Raw genomic sequence first — 9,240 nt, forward strand, 5'->3', positions numbered from 1 at the left:
TGAGGACATTTGCTGTCATCTACATTTACTGCTCAGATAAGCATCGACACAGAAGGGTCATATTCATCTTGGCACTCAGATGATGACATCTGCCTTCTGAAACAAATAAATGTATTTCTCTCTTGGGTTCAGTTGTGCAAATGCTGCAGGGTAGGGACATTTTGGAAGACATCTTCTCCACTCTATATCACTGTGTTCCATAAACTGCTTTAATGTCCCTTCTGTGCTGTGAGAACCAGCAGTTTCTTGAAAAAGATAAGCATCTTGTGGCTGGGGAGAAGAAGAGTTGGAGGTGTGATGCTAACCTGGAGAGGCAGCTACAATTTTCTCCTGGGGAGAGGGATGCGAGTTTGCTTTGTCATCGTGTCTTATCAGTCATGATTATTTCTTTTCCTACCAACACAGGATTTTTCACCACACAAATCTGGCATGAGAGGTGTGAATGGCCACTGTGCAGCATCCTGCCCCTCCCCAGAAGAAATTCATTTTGACACTGGACAAAATTTTACAAGTGCTTTTTGAACAAAATAATATTGTGCTGAGCAGTTTGCTGTTGCACAATGAGATCCAGAGCTCTGCAGAGGGGTTACTTCTGAAAGCAGCAGCCACTGGGGCTTTTGGCTCAGGGAAGGGCTGTAACTGTGGTAGATTTCCCTGAGCTACACAAGGCTCTGCAGACTTGCCAACCTGCAGAACTGAGCTCAGCTCTCCTTGGGTTTGTTCTCTCCCTGGGGTAGGTTTGTTATGGCTACTTCCCCCCTTGGCTTCAGTCGTAGAGAGCTGCAGGACTGGGAATCCAATGTGTCCCTGACTGCAATGTCCTGGCTGGAGCCACACATGACTCCCTGCACTGTGTCACCACTGGAAAAGCCATGTAGTACTGATTCCTCCTACGGGAAGAAGCAAACCAGCCCAGACAGCTGCTGTCCTCTTCATGGGAGCCCTGTAAACCCCTGCTGGCCCCTTTAGCCTGGCAGGGATGGCGATGTGTGAGGTGGATATTGGTCAGATGCTCCCAGGCTGTTACATACAGGTTAAGGAAGTCGGCGGCCCATACATGGCCTGAGGCTCTGCAGCCCAAATATATTTATTCTGAGAGATGTGAGGTGCTCCACTGCTTGGATGTCCGTTGTCATTAAACAAAGACAATTGGTTTCCTGTGCACTTGCCTTTTGTGATGGATTGGTTTTGGTGTTTGAGATGCTGTGAGCTGTGACTGAAGATAAATTACTTCCTCCTGTGCACATTCTCTCACAGCTAATAGTGTAAGGCTGTAGCCCCTCCTTCAGCTTTGCACCAAAAGAAGCTGTCACCCGTGTGGAGGAGGCTTGTTGAACTTGCTCAGGTCACTGAAGACACACCCTGATGGTTTAAACCTCACTTCCATAGAAAAGCTAGCCAAAGACAACAACTTTAAGGCAGGTTTTCTTCCATTGCAGACAAATTATTTTCACAGGGTTTACAGCACCCCAGCTCAGGTCCTGCCTGTTGGCTCTGTGGTTGTCAAAAAACCCCATGACAGAGGCATGAAATATGAAATCTCTACTTGCAGAACAGCATGAAACACGTGAGTGTTACCAGATGCAGAACGGTAAAGTGCTGCTAAGCACTTTTGTATCAAAATCATTTTTTTTACTAATTTCTCTGAGGACACTGCAGTTTCTTCAGCGTCTGGATGCAACGGAATCCAGCCACTGTGCTGCAGCTAAAAGCCCACCGTCTGTCAGACATACAGCTGGATTTGCCAGGTGTCGAGGAAGGTCAGTTCTGGCTGAGAGCATGCTCTGGTTAGCCAAATGGCCTCTTGGGAGTACTAAATGAAACCGGATACCAAGAAAGATCAAGAACAGGACAATGACAAATGACACTTCCCCTACTATTCACCCAGCTTCTGACTACTCTCAGCTCTCTGGACTTTCTTCAGTCCTTACTGCTGTGCCATCAAGTTCTGCCTGAGGGATTAGAGACAAGAGGGTACCAGGGCCAACTGACAGGGGGATTGCCCAAGGTCTGTTATTGAGCAGATCCACAGTCTGTGGGTGCCAGCAAATTGAGTGGGACAGTGAGCCCTGAGGTCTTGCCATGATCAGGTATCTGCAGCTGGAGGGAACAAGGATCCAGGGCTGGCTACAGGATGAATGAGCATCTGTCCTGTTACTAAGGAGGCTGCATGTCTTCTCCCTACGTTCCACTGCAGACCTTTATTCCAGAGAGGGGAAAAGGATTATGGTACTGGTCCTGTTTCCACTGGCAGAAGTGCTGCTTTCTGGTTTTATGTGTGTTTATCTGTGTGGCTGGCCACGTGCACACACATAGATGTGTCTGTGTGCTTACTGGGAGTACACCTGCAGCCTTGATGCAGCCTGGACCTGGCGAGGCAAAGATGCAGGGAGCTTCTGTTGGGCTACCACATTTATCAACTCCAACCACCACTTCTACTGCAGGCAGGAGGTAATTTCTGCTAAAGAACACGGTTAAAATGCAGACTTTGTGTGGCAAGTCATTTTTTCTCTAGCTGTACAGACCATGTTCCTGAATATTTTCTGGAGCAGCCGTATCTCTGCTGCTGTGATGCTTTGATTACAATTAAAATACAGGCCTTCCCTTCTAGGCAGGCTGTTTGAATCCACCCCTGGATTACACCTCTGTTAGCCAAAGGATGTCAGTGCTATGATAATTAGTTTACCAGTCAGCCTCTGCAGTAGAAATTAAGGAAGGAGAAAGAGAAAGTGGATCTATAGCACAACAAGCTAAGAGCTGACAATTCAATACTTAAGATTATACTGATGAATATGACTGACTGTGTGAAGTTTGTGTGGCAAAAATAAGAAATTTGTAAAATGATCTTCCCTGAGCAGCAGCAACAAACTAGTTTGTGGGTTTTTATCATATATAAAGCAGGATGAGCCTATCTACACACTGTAAAGCGATCCCTCACACATTATTTTTGAGAATAAGCAACAGCTATGATAAATCTTGGGGAAAAAAAGAATAAGTACAGGCTGTCTTTATTCTTTTACATGCCTGGCAGCTGCTGTCAGGACATTTTTGTTGGTGAAACACAGCACCGCTTTCCTTGAGATGAAAACTTGTGACAAGAGTTAACAAGGCCTTCTGTGAACACATGACAAAGAAGTTTGCATGAATAATTTAACAGGGTAGCTGAGTTTAAAAATAGCTGCAACATTCTGAATTAAGTATAGAGACAGAAGCTTTAAAAAGCCTTTTTCCCTACTTTAAGCAGCTCTTCCAAGGGATACAGAAGGGCCAGTAAAGGCCCTATGAATCAAGAAGCTTCAGAATCCAGTGTCCTCTCCTGCCACTATTAATGCCTCATAGTAGCTTGTACTTTTAAAATTCTTTCTAGAGAGTAATTTTTAAACAAACAACACTCAGGAATCAGTATAATTTCATAAAAGTTTAATGTTTGTTTTTAAAATAATACTATTTAAGAAAGAGAAAGGAGACCACACATACAGAGTCTTCTTGGATGCTGGCAAAAGGCCTCAAATTAGAGACATATCCATGGCCAGCAGGTTTAACCAATAAGAATACAGAGAAAGCCTCACCGATTAATCACATTAATAACGAAAAGAATGTGCCCTCATACCAAAGAGAGGAGCAAAAGATACCATTCCAGTCATGCAAATCTGCACTCACCTTCTCAGAATGGATTTCCAGAAACCTGGCAATTCCAGCTAACATTTTCTCAGCTCCTGTGGAAAGTAATCAAGAGCAGCAAAGACAAAGAGCTGTTACAGCAAACCATGTTCATCCTAAACCACTTGCTGGACCATCTGCTGGGTTTGACTGTTACAATCCCAAATTTTACGCCCTTTTAATTGTTTCCTTCCCCTCTGCATCAAAACCTTTCAACATCTAAACAGCTGGTCGGGAAGGAATTTGTCAAGCTGTTAGACTGGCATGTTAATGGACAAGGACTCAAACAATCAGTCACCTGCAAAAGCTGCGGGCGCTTTGCTGACGATGCGCAGGTCACAGCCCAGGTGCAGAGGGGGCTGCAGCTGGGCTTTGAGCCACGTAAGGGAGAAGGCTGATAAAAAGACCCTTGGCAAGTGGGGTAGCTGGGGAGGCATGGCAGCATTCACACGTAGGCCTGAAGGTGTTCATCCCTCCCACAGGGCGTAACTAGCTAAACTACGCTGTCATGAGAGGCAGCTGTCATGTCTTAGAAGGTGTCACAAACCACTAAGACCCCCAAAGTGCCCTCGAACTAATTTCTGAGACCTTTCACCTATCTTTTCTCTCTTTCTTCTTCTTTTCATACTTTTTCTTGCGTTATTTTTACACTTCTGTATTGTTATATTTCTACAGATAATAATCAAACCGGCTACATACCTCCTATCCTTAGCAACCAAATTGTTCTGAAATAAACCTGGCATATATATATACACACACAAACACTGGTCATTTAGTGTCATCTCACTCTAATCCACCCCAAGGGATGCATTATTAACAAGAATATCAGTTACCCCACCTTCAAGGATGGGTTGTAGCAGAAGCAAATACAAAACAAAAACAGCTGTCAGTGACCACACTGTGAATGTAGACAGTTCATTAGGAGAAGGGATTTGTAAGAAGTAGGATAACTAAAAGCCATGTATTTGATGCTTTAGTCTAGGATGCTAACCATATAAAGCATAAGGTTTCATCTTACAAACCTGAAATAAACCTTCAACCTGTAAGCTTTTCCTGCATTCTGAAGCACAGATTCAACTCTTGGAGAAGTAATTACACATCATTTACTCTCTTGGATGATCTCTCTTCTGTAGACGTTGCAGCAGCTTGAGGCAGGTTGTCCATGCCTGTATCTTGTATCCACTGCCAGACAGATCAAATGTGAATGACAAAAGACTACAGCAATGAAAATATGGGACTTTTTTTCACCCAGCCCAACTGAATCCATTGCATGACTTCACTGCACAGAATACATAAAACAGAAGTGGGAATTACTTTTGTAAGCCTAGCTTGGACACGACAGAGATACACTGATTCTGAACCATTCTCACACCTTGGTAAAGCAATATAATGTGTCAAACTAACTAGCAGAGGACGTGAAATTCAAACAGTACCTGGAAAGCACCATATTAAGTGGGTTTAATTGCATTTAGCCTACAGTTCTTAAGAGAAAATGCAGTGACTGATATTCCTTTGCTAATGGACTTTTTATTTTTTTTCCCCGCTAATCAAGCATGTCTAAATATCCATCTTGCAGGTGCCTAGCTACAAGACTCTTTTCATCTAATTATTGGCATTTACATTTAATTCCTGTTTTTTTTTCATCTCTGACAGGATATGAATACAGCTTAATGTGAGATCTGATATGAAGACCATCCCTATCATTTCTTTACAGGGCTTTTCATCCGTCACAGCTACGGTGGCTCCTGAAGTGTTGTTTCTACATTCATCTAAAGTTTGTAAGCAAATTAAACAGGGTGGTAACATAAATGGCTTGTAGGATTTCAGTGTTGTTTAGGTTCTGGCTGAAACGCCCCCACAAAGGCAGCTTCTTGAAGAAAAATTGTATTTGATTAAGAATTGAAAACTTTACTATCTGTAAAATGAAGATTCTTCAGCCAGGCTGCTAGGAAAGGGAATACTGTTTGCCTTGAAGCAGCTCTGATGCAGGTTTTATTTCCTGCAGATGTTCAACTATTCTCCATCACCTGCCCAACCAATTCTAATGGCTCTGCTCTCTGCATCCCCAGTCGATGGACAGCTTCCTGGGAATTGTGACAGCAGCTTGACTCATTTTACCAGAGCCGAGAACTGCTAACATACAGTAACCAGCCTTCTCATCGCAAGCAAGATGACAGCCCAAGAAGAGGCAGAGGTGGGATCACAAAACAAACCCCAGAAACTAATTCTAACTGTGGAGCCTTGGATTTCTACTGTAAGGCAGAAAATAACAGTCTACAGCTGCGTTATTCTGCTCAAGTTTGCTACAAACATGAATACATCCATATTGTCTAAAACCAGCTGACAGAAAGGATAGTCTAGCAACCATAACTTGCATCTCTCTGTTCTTCTTCATGCCAGACAGATGCAGAGGAGTCAAGTAAAATAAATTTTATGGCTGCTTTATACTTCCACACTGCTGGCACATAGGCTGTTTGCACATAACCGTGCAGTAGGCACAAAAGGATTGAGTTCTGGCTCAGAGAATGATTTTGCTCCCTTCAACCTTTTGTAATGTTCTGAGAGAATAATAAACCAACACAATATTACATCAGGTGCCTCATGAAAACCTGCCTCAGGTGATTTCTCTTGCCCTCTGCACTGAAGAAATACAGTTTTGTCATGCTTTGGGATGCACTGGTTTGGTGGATGGTTGTAGGCTTAAAAAAACCAAAAAAACCCACTTCTGGTATCATCACTTACTTTCATAGGTATTTCTAAAAACTGTTTGGGGTTTACCAGGAAAAAAAAATAAATTACCTTTGCCCACATTTCCTACTGTTTCCCAGAGAAAATTTAAGTTCTTTGTGAAGCTTCTCTTAGATAAGAATTAGGTATTTATTTCCACCCTTGGCAAAAATTAAGGAATCATAAAACCACTAAGATTGGAAAAGACTGCTAAGACCATTGAGTCCAACTGTTAATGCAGCACAATTGTGTTCACCCCTGACCCATGTCCTTAAGTGCCACATCCACATGTCTTTTGAATACTTCCAGGGATGATGATTCTGGAAAATGTGTGCAAAATGGCAGAGACCTTGTATCTTAATCTACTACTTATACTTTTTAGCACTAGGGCACAAATGCATTTGGAAAAAAATTACTAACAGAATTATGGTTGCTACATTTCTTCCCTGCTCACACACTATTTCAAATTCTAAAACAAACAAAAAATCCCCCCAAAAGCCTATCTACTGCTTAGTTAAGAGCCAAAGACAAGGCTCCAGCAAGCTAGAAGCAAGGTTTACCTACCCAACAGACTACCCCAGGAAAAATTACTATGTTTTGCCAAAAACATTTGAAGGTTTCTTCTCCCTTCCAAATGTACATTCAAAGAGACTGAAAGAAGGATTAAAAACCCACCTGACCTTAAAACAGACTGATAGGACGACTCCAGCATTTCTGTCTCTTCTCCCACTGCTTCTTAATCAAGCTTGGGTTTGCAACAAACTTCATCCAGGAGAAAGGATGTGCCAGCCTCCATCATGACAAACTAAAAGTTACAGCATCAAATGAAGACTCAAGAATTAATCCACTGTTCTTTGAATTTACTAGCTATTTGTGCCTGGTTTGAAGTAAAGATAGAAACATTCTAACTGTATTTGTTTCCTTTCTATCAGAAGCTTTCTGAAAACCAGGAAAAAGGTAACTTCTTATGCTTTATGCAGTTTTTAGAGAACTATATCAGAAAGGAGAGGTAACGTATTGCGCCATTCAAACAGACAACCCCCATTAACTCACCCCTCCTCCTGAGGATCTGGAAGAGTCCAAGGCCAGCCTAGAAATTAGGCTTCCCAGTCAGTGCACTATGCTACAGCTCTGCCAGCACAGGGAACGAGTACAGTGGATAAATCATTTATTCTGGAAACCACAGGAAAGAAAAAAAAAAAAAAAGAAAAAAAAAAAAAAAAAAAAGAAAAAAAAACATAAATAAAAATACATGCCATTTCATGAAATTACAGTGTTAATGTCTCTTGTCTGCCAATCTACCTAAATGTCATCACCTACACCACCCAGCACATTCTTGTCCATTCCAGGGGTTTAAGGATTACAGTTTACTCCTTCCACAAAACAGACCAAGTTCATTTTCCTCCCAGTAGTAAAAAGCCCTACCTCCTCTCAGGGATAGAATAAAGAGCATGAAGAGAAGTAGTATTTAACTTAGACCACAGGAAAGTTCAGATTCTGGAAAGCTTTAGACATATGTGGGGTGACAACTCCCAGTTTCTCCTTTGCAAAGTTCTTGCTTTCCCTTGGTGCTAGCTCTTCTCCATTCATGGCCAGCCATGTTCAGCACTGACCACGACCACTACTTGTAGAAGCAACTGTAGAACACAGAACAAGGGTAATGGAATTATATTGTCCTTTCCCCCAAAATAAAGTTAATTTTTTAAATTAAGTTCCACACAGATAACACAGCATTGAATAAGGTTGTCTGAAGAGAACTGTCCAGATTACTCCGTTTGCCACTGTATGCACTGAGACTTTCATGAAAACCAGTCTGCAAAAGGAAACTAACCAGAAAGCACGTGTGTACTCCAAAACAGTACCATTTAAAGTGCAGAACTCGAGAAAAATTCATCCTTCCCTTTAATATTTCCCTTCCCTGCACTTATATCTCTCAATACAAGGCAGGTAATAAAATCAATTCCCCTCTCCCTCTGTGGATTTACAAGAGACCAGGCACTTTACTGAAAAAATTGGAAAGAAAATGTGGGAGAAAATTTATCTGTCAAATGTAAACAAACAAACTCAGGTATGTAATAAAAAAACACAGAAGAAAACCAAGAAGCAACTACAAAAAACTTCTTTATAAACCAGGATTTAAGCAATCTCTACTCATTGCCCAACCCCACCTTAAACTATCAAAGCATGTCAAACCTCGCTTTCTTTGGTTTTGACACTAAATCAGCTATCTGATGAAAGTAGGCCAACAATACTAACAAAGATTTCCTATATTTGATGCAGTAATTGCTTAACATCATAAAACCAGCTCAAAGAGACTTTCTCAAAACTCTCTTCCCTTTTTAATTACCCTCTTACTGTTTTTACTTAATTACCTTTTTACTGTTGACTTGACCATTTATACTAGATTTCCAAATTCAGTTTAGACAGTTCTTACATTTCTTGTATGAAAACCACCATAAGTCTCTGAGAAATGTTTCATACCTTCCTCACACACAGTCCTGGAAAACGAAGACAAACGGTGATTTTGCCTTCTCCAGAAGTCCATGTGCAGGTAGTGATTACAAAAATTCAAGCTCTGCTGGGGTCCCTCCCTGATGCCCCACCTCTGGTTTTACACAGGGTTCAAGACTTCAAAAAAACTTCCACTGATGATGTTGACAAGTAGTTCTTCCATTGACTTCAGCTGGGAATAAACTGGTTTCTATTGAGCAGGCTAACCGTTGAGTATCTTCATCCTCTACAGTTTCTCGATTTTATCAACTACTACAAGAGTCAGAAATAAATTGAAATAAAACACTTTTACTGAGTTAAGGGGGGGGGAAAAAAAAAAACCAAGAAGAAAGTCTTGTTGAC

Source organism: Hirundo rustica, chromosome 3, assembly GCF_015227805.2.
Source record: "Hirundo rustica isolate bHirRus1 chromosome 3, bHirRus1.pri.v3, whole genome shotgun sequence".
NCBI lineage: Eukaryota > Metazoa > Chordata > Aves > Passeriformes > Hirundinidae > Hirundo > Hirundo rustica.